This window comes from Ctenocephalides felis, unplaced genomic scaffold (assembly GCF_003426905.1).
Source record: "Ctenocephalides felis isolate EL2017-DRISC unplaced genomic scaffold, ASM342690v1 CF-g0.4_SCAFFOLD_01492, whole genome shotgun sequence".
Taxonomy (NCBI): domain Eukaryota; kingdom Metazoa; phylum Arthropoda; class Insecta; order Siphonaptera; family Pulicidae; genus Ctenocephalides; species Ctenocephalides felis.
In genome coordinates, this window is record NW_020537646.1 from 52,611,394 (window position 1) to 52,628,214 (window position 16,821).

The window sequence follows — 16,821 nt, forward strand, 5'->3', positions numbered from 1 at the left end:
TTGCGCTTTTGTATGTTTGTATATATTTCTTTTACTTTTCATTTCTTATGTTTGTCTATCTGTTTAGTTATAATTGTTATTGTTGTTATAATTATAATACTTGTACCTATAGTTCTTTTTCCAATTTCTGTCATTTTTTCCTAGTTTATATTAATTTCTCAATGTTCATTCTGTAGATCCACTGATGATGAGATAAAATCCTATGTCAAAACGTTTGGAAAAAATTGAAGATTAACTTCTAAATCTTTACCTTTTATTTGATGTATTGCCCTTGAAGAACTTACTCATATTTCTCCATATCAAAACTAACTTTTTTAACATATATATATATATATATATATATATATATATTATATATATACATATACATATACATATATATTAATTTAGAAATACACGGCTGTACTTCAAGCCCTAGACTTTGAAACACTGCGCCTCATTCAAGATGTCCTCCGTAATACTCCAAAGACGGACACATACGAACACATTCAGAAGACTATATTAAGCAGAGTGTCCGAATCCAGAGGTAAGCAGATTGACAAACTATTAAAAAACTTATCTCTAGGAGAGAAGAAACCATCACAGCTCCTACGAAAGATGATGGATTTGGCGAAGGGAGAGGTCTGTAAAGACATTACAATCAAACTGTGGTCAGAGCGACTTCCACATCACATTCGGCCTCAGTTGATAGTTTCTCGTCATCTAAGCCCGGAAGCTCTGTCGGAATTAGCCGATAATTTGGTCGATCACTGTGAGCCCACATCATATGTGATGTCCACAACACACAAGCCTTCAGTGGAACAGAGACTGGCCCGCCATGAAACCCTGCTTATGTCATGCGTCCAGGAAATCAAGGAACTAAGGGCATTGTTGAAAACTGAAAGGCAGAAAAATGATCAGCAGGAATCACAACACAATGACGGTGAAATAAATTCTCTCTGCTCTGAGCTCCGCCTACATATAACAGACAGAAAGAATTCAATCCAATTCCTTATAGATTCCGGATCAGTTTTATCCATATTACCAGCCCATAAGTTCGCTAATGGTCATGCCAAGAATGAACTAGTTTTATTTGCAGCAAACTCTAGCAGAATATCCACGTATGGCAAGAGAACTCTGGTGCTGGATCTATCACTACGCAGAAGCTTTAACTGGCAGTTTGTTGTTGCCGATGTAGCCACAGCCATTATAGGAGCCGATTTCCTAAGCAACTACAATCTGTTGATAGACTTGAAGGGCAGAAGAGTGATTGATTTGACCACAGGCCTTACCTCTGATGAAAAGGTACTCAAAGCACAGCAAGTCAACATCTCCACTGTCAACCCGGCAGAGCCTTTCAAGGATTCAGAGAACAAAGCCCCAGGTAACCACCAATATTAAATCATGTCATTTTTCTCACAGGATAACCACAACAAGTCCACCATTAGCTACCAGGTTCAGGAAGATCATCGGAGAAAAGGCTACTGCAGCTAGGTCCGAGATACAATATCTGTTGAACAAGGGAATTTTGAGGCCATCCAACAGTCCACGGGCAAGCCCTATTCACATGGTTCCAAAGAAGAATGGCACATTCAGACTGTGTGGAGATTATAGGAGGCTGAACGCAAACACGCTGCCCGACAGGTATCCTCCACCCTTGATACAAGACGTGTTTAATACTCTGCATCAGAAAACAGTATTCTCTACAGTAGACCTTGAAAAAGGCTACCATCAAGTACCCATGCATGAAGAGGATAACAAAAAGACTGCAATTATCACACCATGGGGACTCTTCGAGTATCTACGTATGCCATTTGGACTCAAAAACGCCGCCCAGACATTCCAGAGGTTTATCAATCACATCTTCCAAGATTTTAATTTTGTTTTTATCTATATGAACGACATCCTGGTAATGTCCACTGACATGAATGAGCACCGTCGTCATCTTCAAATGGTTTTTGAGAGGCTACAGGAATATTCACGCACAATCAACTTAGAGAAATGCGTCTTTGGTAAACATGAGGTAAACTTCCTGGGTTACAAGCTGAGTGCAGCAGGATATTCTCCTTCACCAGACAGAGTAGAGAAAATCATTAATTATCCAAAACCTTCGACAGTGATTGTGAACTACGAAGATTTTTGGGCATGGCAAATTATTATCGTAAGTCAATTCTTCAAGCAGCAAAAATACAAGGACCACTTTATGATTATTTGAAGACCTCAGTAAAAAATGACAAGACTCCAATTATATGGAATCACAACTCTCTATCAGCGTTCAACAAACTTGAAGAAGCTCTGGCAAATGCAACTCTTCTCCATTATCCTGCAAGCATAGCAAACATTAATTTAATTGCAGATGCATCTACTACTGCTAGAGGAGCTACATTAGAAAAAGAACTTAATGGTGCCTGGCATCCAATAGGTTTCTTTTCGAGAAAACTTTCATCCACAGAACAAAGATACTCCACATATGATCGGGAATTACTAGCTATTTTTGCTGCAATCAAATATTTTGAACATCTCTTAGAAGGCAGACATTTTTTCATAAAAACTGACCACAAACCCATAACTTGTGCTTTTCAACAGAAAATAGAAAAGACTTCTGATCGTCAGCGTCGGCAGCTGGAATAAATCTCACAGTTTTCCACTGATATCATATATGTGAAGGGTGAACAGAACGTGGTTGCTGATTTTTGTCCTAAATCAATTCCATTCAAATGCCTTCAAAGTTAACCGCAGAGAAAATTTCGCAAGAGCAGAGCAAGGGCGTTGAAATGCAGACTATATTAAATGGCAATACTTCTCTGAACCTACAAAAATTGTTATTAAACAGCTATCCAGTTTACTGCAATACTCAAGATAATTTTGTGAAACCCTACCGTCCGCAAAGTATTTGCAGAACTGCTTTTGACATAATACATGAAAGTCAACCAAGCGCATCACAAGAATTTAAAACACATCACTTGGAGTCAACAATGGATCCTCCAAGAAAGACTAATACTAAAAAAGTCTCCTTCAAATTATAACAATTAAATTCATTTATTTCTTACGGATACTTCATTTTCTTTTGAAGGAGAGTGAACATGTAGCGGAATGAACATATTTCATACTTGACAGCTGTCCGTTGATGGACGCCGATGTGAACGTCGTATCTAGCATCCTGCAGCTAGATGATGTTTCACAATCGAATAAATTTTTCTCTCTGATTTTTGTTTCCGCGATTATTGTCGAGCAAATTTAGAAAATGATTCGATATCAAAATTGTATATAACATTAGTTTTTTTGTAAAGTCTGGAGTTATCAATAAACTCACGCACTCATCGCGTTAATATCGTGACACTTACTCTTTCATTACAAAGTATATTCATTTAATATAAAATGGCTCATTTCTTCCATATATATATATATATATATATATATATATATATATATATATCTACATATATATAAAAATAAGTTGGGTTTTCCTTCCTGACGATATAACTCCAGAACGCACAAACCGATTTCGACAATTTTGCATTTGTTGGAAAGGTCTCGGGCTCCGCAAGGTTTATAGCTAAGAAAATTAGTTGTGCATTGTATCGTGCCTTAATGCAAGCTGCTGGAACTTCACGCACCGTAATTAAAAATTCGAGTAATCACATTAGTGAGAATTATCAGAATTATGCTTGGTTAAGTCAACGAGCAATTCTGGCCGCAAAGAATAATGATGTACACGCACTGAATTTCACCATTCAATCAAAAATTGCTGGCGATTTGGTGACATACCAATGATTCCGACTGGTCTTCCGTTTGACTTCAAACGATTGCAATTTCCAGTTTTCCTTGCGTTCGCAATAACAAGTCGCAAGGCCAAGGCCAATCGCTTAGTGTTTGCGAGATAAATTTCAAATAGATTATTTAGAAAATCATTGTTTTTCACATGGGCAGTTATACGTTGCCTGTTCACGAGTTGGAAAATCATCCGCTTTGTTTGTGTTAACGTTAGACCAAAAAACAAAAAATGTGGTTTACCAAAGAGCACTTCAATGAAACGGATAATTTGCGGATTCACTTTCATTTACTTAGAGAAGTTCAACTAAAAAACACTTCATTTTTGTAATCGAAATAAATTCATTACTGTTGTGTAATAAAATCAAATTTTTCGTTTTCAAATATAAAACAAACAAATAATTTTTTCATCTTTCTCACGAAACCATCTTGTGCCGAAACGATATATATATATATATATATATATATATATATATATATATATATATATAATATACACATCACATAAACACATACCGACATATATATAAAAATATAAATAAAAAAAATAGTGTTGTTTGTTCATATTTCTAAATTAATATCTATCTATCCACTCAGAATACATTTGTTATATATATATATATATATATATATATATATGTGTATATATATATACATATATATATATATATATATATATATATATATATATATATATATATATATATATATATATATATATATATATATATATATATATATATATATATATATATATATATATTGTTGAATTAGTATTCTACCCAAGTGATGAGATGAATTTTTGAATTAGTATTCTACCCAAGTGATGAGATGAGCATCAGGTTATAACCCTCGTGACCCCTCCGTAGATCCGCCATTGAAATGGATCTAGAATTCAACATAAGGTAAACGTGCCTTTAGAGTTTATTATCTTTCCAAGCCCCGGATTGGGGATGGTAATGGAAGAAGAGTACACACCTATTAGAAAGTGAGCTTTACTAAAGTTCCTAAATTTAAAATAAGAAGTCTTTTTTTTATTTATGATTTATTTGCTTCATAAACTAGTACATTAGCCATATACTAAATTACATAATATCTACACTATCTCTTAAAGTCTAGTCTTACGTATATATCATTGTTTTATGTATATTTCATTTATAGTTTTATATTATTAGATTTGATGTAAGTATAAAGAGCTCCATATAATCTTGTATCTGTCAGCACTGTTATAAAATTAATTGGAAGGGAGATTTTTTGTTTGATTATTTCCTCCCATAGTTTTTGTCTGCCCTTTTCCCAACGTATACACTCCATGATGATGTGCTCTGCATCTGCCCTAGTCGCTTCACCCAAGCAGTAGCAACTAGGATCGATATCGATCCCAATTCTGCTTAGGCAGAACGGAGCGTATGAATGATTCAGTCTTAATCTACGCAATGTAGCGTAAGACGGCCGACACTCCGTAAATCCGTCATACCATGGTCTTTTTTACATGCTTAAAATCAGTGCTCAGAGTTAAAATAAATCGAAAGCAATTCTCGGGCAGGCGCCTAGGAAGAAATTAAAAATTATGACGGCGCAAAAAATGGAAAAACTGGCGAGCGAGACTTTAAGAACAAATCCATCCACTTCAGGCGTCCAGACAGAATCATTAAAGAAAAACAATATGAGCGAGGAAAGAATACTACCTGTAAACAATATACCATTATTCATTCTACACCTACTCCGTCCAAAACGATCTATAGAAAAAAATACAATAACTGGACTCCATGCACCCATATTTGAGCCAGAGGTCTGCAAAGACCTGCAACAGAGAGAACCAAAGTAATAAGAATTGTACAGGTAAAACAAAAAAATCAGACGGTAGTCAACATAATCCGCCAGTATACATGATTTTGGAGAACAAAGACCAGGATAAAAGCGCATCACCAAAATTGGGAGACACATCTTCTCCTGTGAGGCTTATAGTCCGTAGAATTGAAAGTTGCAGTGCCATAACGTCTCAATTACAAACGTCGCACACTTGCAACTTAAAGTACAGGTTTATACAGTGCCTCATTCATGCACGCGTCAGAAACGCGTTTTAACTGACAAGGTAACCATTACGTTTACTCTTCTGGGATTTTGATGAAACTTCGCTTGGTTGTAGAGTTGATTGTCAAACCGAACGCCTTTAAATATTAGAGTCCTATGAGAAGCGGTTTAATTATAAAAACAAGCTGTAAGTGGAATTCTGTCTTAAGGCAATTAGGGCATCATGCCTTAAGGCAAATTGCTGGAACTTCCCGTACCAAAAATTAAAACCAATTAACATTTTTGAAAAAAAATTACTTAAAAAAAATAAGATTTTTGAAAAACTATAAATTGGACAAAAAATTACTTTTTTTTAAAAAAAAAATTTAAAAAAAAAAAAAAATATTTTTTTTTTTTGAAAAAAAATGTTCCTCATCTTGACATATTTTGGAAGATTTGAACTTTCTTTCAAAGCAATCGTACTGCTTTAACTGCATAGAAACAAAATATAAAGCGCGTAAGCGCCGCGTCGCTGTCTAACGGGTAAACATTGGTATGGAACCCATGGGAATGTAAACAAAATTTATACTTATTGTTAAAATCTCTATAAAGTATCTGATAATTTGATGTGCATATGTCTAATGATCATTTTTGATCGCCAAATGGAATTTTTTTTACTTTTTTGTTATATCTCCGAAACCGCTAAACCTGCCCTTATGAAAATTTGATAAATTCTTCATCTTGTCAATACAAGTAAAATTAATCGGAATTATTAAAATCGGACGCTCCGTTCTCTTAAAAACTGAGGTACCGTTTTTGGCACTTTTTGCCCCATATCTTCGTAACGGCTAGACCTACCTCCGCCAAAAACTAATCAGCACGTCTCCTTATCAATACGAATCGAATGCTTTTTAAATTATTCAAATTGCTTCATCCGTGCTCTCGAAATCGTCGACGAAAATTTGTGTCCGCACACATACACGCACGCACACACACACACACACACATACATACATCCATTTTTTTTAAGGTATGCCAAAATATTCAGAAATCTCTAAAACGTAAAGATATATAAAAATTTTCATTTTCGATTTTTTTGCGATTACTATAACTTACCCTACGGGAAGTTAATAAATAAAAATTGATTAAAGCTGCGAAAAACGCGCTAAGCCCTATATCCACGCGCGTTGCGGTCCGTATCTCAATGTCTAGATAGCCGAGTGGTTAGTGGCGCTTACTCGCAACTTTTTGTTCGAGTCCTAGGATAATATTCGCCATTTCGAATCCCGCCATTTTTTATATATTTTTACATCTATTTGGTTAAATATTATAATAATTATTAATTTGTTACATATACTACATAAATATGTGAAATTTATAAATAGTAGATATTTATGAAAGCATTCTTAAAATAAATATATTTGCATTGCATATTGATAAAATAAAATAAAACATTTTTTTTATAAATTATATTTATTTATTCATTTATTTATACATATTTCATAAGATATTTTAAACTAGTTCCTAAATACTGGTATCAGTACGTGTTAATGCCCCAATGCTGGGGTGTTTGAAATAGGTATAAACACATCTACAGGTAGGTAGATGTTAGTAGATGTTAGTTTTTAGATCATTCGATAAGTTGTTGAATACTGTTTTATCTCTTGGATTACGTGACCTTTGCCATATTTTCCTTGCTCGTCTTTATTTCCTTATTAATATTTTAATTTCCATTGGGATATTAGACGTTGTATTGCTATATGTTATATGTGGAGTAGCCAGTGGCATCGGAACCGTGTGGGCTTGAGCCCACCCATCAATCTCAAAATTTGATAGCGCCTAATATGTCTAACTAAAAAAAAACGAACCCACTGGCTGCCTACCAAAAAAAACGAGCCCACCCACCAAAAATTTGCTTCCGACTCCACTGGGAGTAGCATTTTATACAGATTTTTTCAGAGTATGTATGTAAAAATTTAAGTTATTCTCTATATCTGCTTCAGATTTCAATATGATGTTAAGGTCTAATTTAGAATCGATTTCTTGTCTAAAAGAGTTCTAGTTTGTTTTACTATTAAAATGACCATTAATTTTTTTCACTCTTATTACTGTGATGCTAATTGTTGCTATAACAGGTGTACGATCTGATGATAAATCTGAATTATCTTCTATGTTTGTGTATAAATCAGAAATGCCATTTATTATTTATTATATATGTATTATATCACATTTATTATATAAAAATCTAGAAGGTCAGGGTGTTTGTTTCTGTCCGTAGGCCAATAAGTTGGTTTTCCAGTCGATAAGAAAGAATAATTTTTTTTCAAAAGCATTTGTGCCAAATGCTTACCTTTAGGAGTGGTAAGTGTAGAGCCCCATAAGGTATTTTTACTGTTAAAATCTCCACCCACCATAAATCTGTATCCTAATGTATCAAAGAATTTTTCATAATCATCTGTTTTCATCCTGTGACGTGGCGAACAATATACAGAAGAGACAATATCATAAGGAAATGTATTAATGCATATTGTAGTTGCTTGTAAGTAATTTTCTTGAAAATTTGTTAGTGTGTAATGTGAAATACTGTTTTTAATCAATATTCCAGATCCAACGTGTGCAGTATTGTCTGGGTGATTAGTATTATAGAAATAATAGAAAGGAATCTTGAAATGTAGATTATTTGTTAAATGCGTTTCACTGATTAGCATCACATCAATCATGTGTTGTTGTAAAAATAATGTTAATTCATTTTTGAGGTTCAGAACACCATTTGCATTCCATTGAGCAATCCGAAGAAACTTGACCATTAATTTTTAACTAATTTGGTTGACATGTTTATGACCAGCCTATTTTGTTCCATCAGTTGTTTAATCATGTCTTTAAAATCATTAATAAATGTGATAAGAGCAACGGTTACCTGTGACTGTTCGTTTTTGTTATTTCGTTGTAACTTTAATATTTCAGAATAGCTTCTATGGTCACTATAAGAATTGGCTATTGGCGGTCTGGTTTCTTCTATATTTGATGTTTTAATTCTATCCATGGTTCGTCTTCTTTCTTGAAAGTTATAATTATGTAGTTTATAATAATCCTTGTAGAAATGACAACCTTTGTAGTTTGCCGGATGAGCACCACCACATAGAATACATGTTGCTGGAGTAATTCTTTCTTTCTTACATGTTGAAGTATTATGAGGTCCACCATATTTTTTTATATTGACTTCTATTTAATAATATACAGTCATCCCTTATAACTAACTAATATAATAACTAACTTATTCTATTCTTACATTTTCAATATAATTTTTAATAGATTAAATAACTAACTTAATTAACTTAGTTTAGGTGTCTATAGATATTTTTGGCACTTAAATAAATATTTAGTTACATCCTTATATATGCTCATATTTTTCATAGCTAATATTATTGTCATGTTTGTTGGAAAAAACTATATTTTTCTGTTCTAGACGTTGGTAAAGCGTTTTTCTCTGTGTTGTATGCTTCTTGCATCGAAAAACGATGTGATCCGTGTTTTCAGGTCCTCCCTCTTCGCAGTCGCACTCTTCAAACCTTGATAATCCAACTCGTAGCCAAAATGCTCTATTTTTTATGTGACCAATTCGCATTCTTATAACAGTACTGATGTACATGCGGTTTTCAGTTTTCTTCTGAAATCACGGTTTCTTGATATACCTTTTTTTCGAATAATGTTGTCGAATATACTTTGCCATTTTTCTCTTCTTCTTTCATGATTATTTTATTAATTTCTGCTGATAGAATGCTGTTTATTTCGGTTCTCTTATAACATCCCTCCTTGGCCAGCTAGTCCGCTTTTTCATTTTCGATTATTATTGCATGTCCCTTTATAAGCATACATTTTAGGTCAAATCCTTTCATTTTTAGACTCATAGTTTATCTATTATTTTATATACTTATTTATTTGCTTTTTCGTTATTTCTTTTTTAGCTTCTAGAGCTGATTTACAGTCAGATAAAATAACATTCTTTGTAATTTGTTCTTCTTCTATTATATTTATCGCTATTTTGATGACCGTCATCTCGGCAGTGAAGCTAGAAGCACTTTCGGGCAATTTATATTCGTATATTCGTATTCGTATTGCTGAGTATTGAATTTTGTTCAATTTATCTATATCTCGTTTCGTGAGATTTTTACTCATAAAGCTGATGGTATCTAGATGACACCTCATCTTTATATCTTATGTTTTATATATGTTTAGACAAATTGCCGGATGTGCTCCCCATTTCATATTGCAAATTGTCTTCAATATATTTATACCATTCTCAAATTTTCTACATATGTTTAATATCTGGCTCTTAAATTTGATTTTTTTTGTCAAATGTTTTTCCTGGTATTTTATGTTCATCCATAACTGGAAACTTGTATTTGCCCAACTGAATGTCACCAATATGATCATACTTCCTATGCCTGCTAAATTGCATCACTACCGATTTTTTCGTGTGCTAATTCCAGCCCATTGTATTTTAGCCATTCTTCCAACTGTGATACACCGTTGCACGTGTATTCCTTACATTTTTTCCAATTTCTCCTTATCTATTACATAGAGGGCTATGTCATCCGCATATTGCAGTGCACACACAGGTTCTTTCACCACTTTCTTTAGGTCATATGTATATAGATTGAAAAGTAAGGGGCTTAATTCTGATCCTTGCGGTAGTCCTATGTTAGCTTATCTGGGACCGTATAGGCGCCCGTTTTATCTGACAAAAGTCTCTCTGTTTCTTAATAACTCCATTATTAGTGACATGAATTTAGGATTGATGTTCAGTTCTCTTATTTATCTTTCCATTATGTCATGGTTCACGTTATCAAATGCTTTTTTAATGTCTATTGATAGTAACATCATATATTAGTTTTGGGAGTGCGTTATTTGTATTTCACTGAATAATTTCACAGTGATAGTCCCTTATTCCTTTTCCTTTTCTGAATTCAAATTGAAAATTAGGTATCATATTTTATTTTGATGTAACATTCTAGTCTGTTTTTCATAATTCTTTCAAAGAGTTTTAATATATTAGATTCTAAACATATAGGTTTATGTAAGCTATCTAGTCTCAAGTCACGTCCCTTTTTTAGAATTGGCACAATTATGCTCTCTTTCAGGCATCTCGATATATAGGGATTAAATATTTTCACTAAGTATTCTTTCCATGTGTCATTTATTTTAAATAGCATTTCGAAGTGTAATTCGTCTTTTCCTGGTGATGTATTCATTTTTTTTTATTTCTTCTAAGCATATTGGAGCTACAACCTATCTATCTGACTTCTAGGATTTGTTTCTCTTGTTTTATTAACTACAATTTCAGAAGTCATATACTCTAATAGTTCATCTCCAAATTCGTTGTTCATTGATGACTCTTGATTTGGACTCTCCACTTTTTTATTAAACTTTCTCACAGTCTGCCAAATTTTTTTATAACCCATCTCTAAATTTATACTGTTGGTGAATTTAATCCAAGAGTCTATCTTTTTATTTTCAATTTGATTTTGGTTTGTGCATTAATTTTTATGTATTTTTCAAAGTTTTTAAAATACGCTGCTTTTTTATATTCCAAGAATGCATTTCTACGCTTCTTGACTATTTCTTCGCATTCATCATCCCATCATACACAAGGCTTGAAATATTGTCTATTATTTTGACTAGTTTTAGGAATGCTTTCTTTGGCCGCTTGATTTATATATTTTATTAGCTTGCCAATATCTGGATTCTCCTCTTCATGAATCTTATGTATTAATGATTCCGTGTTCTTTTGGTATTTGTCCCAATTTGCTTTTTACATGTTCCATTTTTTATGAGTTGTGTTGCTTTTTCTTATTTCTTGTGAATAGTTTATTTTTAACTTTATGGGAAGATTATCCGACCCCAGAGATTCATAAGACACACTCCATTCGATGTCCATTGTTATACTGGGCGAGTATATGTTTAAGTCGACTGCTCCTATTCCTTTATATGGATTTTATATCATTGTGTTTGATCCGTCGTTTAGTATTATAAGCCCTTCTTAATCCAAAATCTCATATATTATAAGGCCCTTTGCATCCTGATTTCTAAACCACGCTATGTCTTGAGCAATAAAACTCCCAATATTATTCTTGGATTTTCAAATTGTTCAGAAATGTCTTTCACATTATATATTTTGGCATTTTGTGCACAATATATAAAAGCCAAATTATATGTTTTTCTACCAGTTATATTGATTAAGCAAACTTAAATATATGGGTCATTATTTACTAGTGTTCTTTTTGAGTATTTTACATTTTTTTCAATTAGAAAGGCGACCCCATCGAAATTATCAATTCTATTATCAGTTTCTAAATTGTAATTTCTGAATTTGTATTTAACATTGTTTTTCAGCAAAGTTTCTGACTAAGCCGCAATGTTTATTTTGTTAATATACATATAATTTTCTATGCTTCCTCTATTTGCGTTCAATGACTTGCAATTGAGTTGTAACAATTTTATTTCGCCCATTTTTATTTTTATATTTATTTATTATATAATGTTCACATTGCTTTCCCTTCTCCATCATTTATCATTTCATTTATTATATTTATTATTCTTACATCTGTTATTTTATATGTCCTATTCGCAATTTTCTCACCCTTATTGATGTTTTCTACAGATTGTGCGCCATTTACTTGATTTATATCTTCACTTTTTCCATTGCTTTCCGCTTTAGTCTCTTCCCCTACTTCTTCTTTGCCATCCATCTTTTCTTCGTTTTTGACTATATCTTTTTCTCGTACTTCTTCTATTATTTTGCTTTGTTCCTCTCTATCAGTTTTATTTGTTTCAGTTTTTTTTCCATATTTTTGCTGTTATTTTTTTATTGTATGTCAGTTTTCCTTGACTCGGTGTCCTAGCATTCTTTATAAGTTCCGGAAACGCATTTTCATTTTCTTTGCTATTTAAATTAAATTTAGTCGCTTTAACGTATGGCTTGTATGGCCAAATTTAACGCAAGCAAAAGATCTGTTGCAATAATTTTTAGAGTGTCCATACATTTGACATTTTGTACATTGAATAACACCTTTGCTTTTACGTGGCGGTTCCACAGCAATCATATGATTAAGCAATTTTTTTAGTTTATATATTTCGCCATTGTTTTCTGCAGGTTCTAAATCAATAAAAAACATGTTTAAGGGCAACTTGGCTTTGTGTTGTTTCACATTAGTTATACTCCTTACTTTAAATTTAAGTTTTTCTAATTCATTTTTTATTTCATTGGTGTCATATGTATGGTGTATATTTTTTATCACGAGTCTATAAGACCGTTCCTGGTTTATTTGATATGTGTGATATACTACTTTTTTCAATTTAAAAAACTTGATTACTGCCCTGTATTAATCTGGTAAATTAATGTTTATTCTGATGATGTCATTTGGCATAAATTTAATTATATATTCATTTTCTTCTATGATTTTATTTAAATCATTTCTCATATCTGGGAAGTCTGTAATGCCGTACACAAATATTGGTGGGTGTCTTTGTTTTTTAGTGGCAGTCATTGTGAAGTTTTTATCAGCAAAAAAAAGGATATTTTTCCCCAAAAGCAATCTTTTTGTTAACACAAGCAGAAAGTTTTTTTAATCATTCAAATGTGGCCTTTGCCAAAATTTAACCATCTGTTCTTTGCATCATTACAAATTGAATGTTTTTTGGATCATTCAAATCGCATGCTCCGTTTTCCCAGAAACTCGATTTCTATTTTTTGCACTCTTTGCTCTCGAAAACGGCTGAACCTGCCTTTACCAAAAATTAATCAGCGCATCACTATCAATAGGAATCAAATATTTTTTAACCATTCAAATCGGCTGATCCGTGCGCTCGAAAATGTGAACGCATGAATTGTATTCTTACATATACACACATCTATTTTTTTAATATATACCAATTTTAAATTACCCTATGAGAAGTTAAAAATCCTACAAAGAAACTGTGGCAACGCACTGGTGACAGACTATTAAATAAATACGTAAACAGACTGACAAAAATTATTTTTAATGAGATACGCGACCCTCGTGGACATTTGGACTAAAAGATTAAAAAACATTAACACTTACCCACACAAAGTTTGGCAAACCGCTACCAGACTGACGTGAAAACCAATACCCATACTGCTCATAACCCTACATCACGAAAATATTCATTCATACCTTACAGAACGCAATTTCGTGCCTTAAGGCAAATTGCTGGAACTTTCCTAGAGGAATTAAATATTCAAGCAAAAACAATAATCAATAAATACTGATCTATGATTAATTCCAATTGCTTTAAATATTTTCTAAGAAATAATTATAATTGCAAATTATATTTAATTATATATTTGGCAAATTGCTGGAAATTCCCGTACCAAAAATTAAAATTAAAAAAAAAGATTCAATTATCTTTAAAACACTGCAAAATCGATTTTTGAGATTTTGAAAATATTTGACCTTTTTGAAAAATTTGATTTTTTTTATAATTTGAAATATTTTGGAAATTTTGAAATGCGAACCAAAACATTCGCAATACGTTAGCTGCGTAAAAACAAAATATAAAAGCGCGTAGGCACTACTTCGCAGTTTAACGGTTATATATTAATACGGAACACATAGAAAAGTAAACAAAATTTGCTATTAAAATATTCATGAAATATGTGATAATTTGATGTGCATATGTCTAATGATCATTTTTGTCCGCCAAATGGCATTTTTTTTCCACTTTTTATTAGATCTCCAAAACCGCTAGGCCTGCCTTTACAAAAAAAAATTCAAAAACTAATCCGTACGTCTCCTTATCGATACCAATCGAATGTTTTTTAAATTGTTCAAACACACACATACATACAAACACAACACACACATACATCGATTATTTCTAAGGTTTGCCAAAATATTCAGAAACCTTTCAAACGTAAAGATATATAAAAAAATTTATTACTATAACGATTACTATAACTTACCCAAAGGAAAGTTGAAAACACTTGAACATTTTTACATTAAAGAGAAGCCGAATTAATCCATTATAAATTATATTTCGTTATTAGAATAACGCAGATAAAATATATACATTTTTAAACTGAATTGTAAATTTAAATTTTAGACCGCCAAATACATTTTTTTTAATTTTTCTCTGTATCTCCGAAACCGCTGGATCTGCCTATCCAAAAATTTAATCAATTTTTCATTTCATCAATACAAGTAAAATGTTTTCTAAATCATCCAAATCGGGCGCTCCGTTATCTCACTATATCAAACTAAATTACCAGTTTTGGCAGTTTTTGCCCCGTATCATCGAAAAGGCTAGACTTGCCTTTGTCAAAAACTAATAAGCACGTCTCCTTATCCGTAGGAATCAAATTGAATTATTCAAATCGGTCGATACGTGTTCGCAAAATCACCGACAAAAATTTGTATCCGCACACACACACGCACGCACACACACACGCACACACACACACACAAGCAACATCATCCAGTAGCGGCAGCCGGTGACTTTATCTCATGGACAGTTGATTGGGGCGGTAAGCACACAAACGCACAAGGAAAAACTAAATTGAAAGTTTTTAGTACAATAGACGTTATCCTGCTCAATAATGGCGATACGCTGACCTACACTAAAACCGACGCAACCTCGATCATAGACCTTATTTTTATCAGCAGTAGCCTCGTCAGAAGTAACTCTAAGTGGAGAGTGATGGATATCTACGCCAGCGACAATCATGCTATACTCTGGAAAATATCGTTAGATCAGAACCTTGGAAAACCTATAAAGCAAGCTTACTCCGGTGGCTGGAGAACAAAAGCTCTTGACCAAGATGCATTGATAATAGCCATTGACAGTAGCCCGATCATCACTGGATGCGCAGAAAAAAGTACCAAAATCCTGATGAAGAGAGTGAACTATTCCTGTGTCGCCTTGTGAAGGTGGCATAAACTTAAGACCCTTGGGGTAATGGTGGAACAATCACGCCCTTCGTAAAGAGTGCCACAATAAAGAAGAGTATCTCAGCGTGGCTATCAACGACCTAACTCTGAGAAACTGATTGCAAAGTACAAGAAATCTCGACATGCATTGAATAAGGCCATCAAAGAAAGCAAAGAAAACTGCTCATATGTTAGGTGGACAAAGACGTGTGAGGTAGCCTTTATGAGGTGATTATGACTCAGCTGAAAAAAACAATAAGTGCAGATATCTACATGTCCTCAATTCCTTCAGAAAGTCAGCAACAAGCGAACTGAACCAGTCACCGAAGAAGAGTTAATGGAGACTTGTAGGAATTAATAAAGCTCAGCGATTGGATTGAATCTCCAACATAGGTTTGAAAACCATCATTAAGGCAGCGTCGTCACTATTCTTAGACGTCTACGACTTTTCCCAGAAAGCAGAAACAACAACGACTTATACTTCTTCCTGAGTGAAATAAACCACTAGAAGAACCGTCATCCTACCGTCCACTCAGCGTGTTGGATACAACTGAAGCGAACGAATAATTTATCAAAGAATTGAAGCAATTGTTGACCAACTTCTGACAAACAACCAGTATGGATTCCGGAAAGGACGATCAACCCTGGACACGATAAATCTAGTTGTCGATACGACCCAGAAAGCAATCGCAGGAACAAGAAAAAAAAGGCGGTATCAACTGCGCAAACTGGTACTATGCATTATGCATCTCTTCAAGAAAAGATAGTACCAGGTTACTTGTGTAAGATAGTGGCAAGCTACTTTACGGATAGGGTCTTGATATACAATACAAAGAACGGCTCGAAAAAAATCATAAACTATAAAGTTGAAAGTCGGTGAACAAAAAATCATATCACAATCTTATATTCGATACTTGATGCCCGACCTTATACCTAAGATTGACGTTTGGCTGAACCGGAGGTATGGAGAAGTCAACTACTATCTAAGGCAGTTGCTTTCGGGCTTATCTTCATCGCTTTAAGCACAATGATTCTCCCAAGTGCCCAGTTTGCAGAGGAGTTAATGAAGATGCAGAGCATATTTTTCTTGAGTGTTTGCGCCTTAGTCCAC

The 16,821-nt window shown here is 33.4% G+C and overlaps 1 protein-coding gene across 1 annotated transcript in view; it reads right to left on the reverse strand.

The window, feature by feature from the left end:
* The window catches only part of LOC113371384 (pikachurin-like), a 315,983-nt gene that overhangs the window by 133,615 nt on the left and 165,547 nt on the right, over positions 1-16,821 (reverse strand). The gene's annotated exons all lie outside the window — the stretch shown is intronic.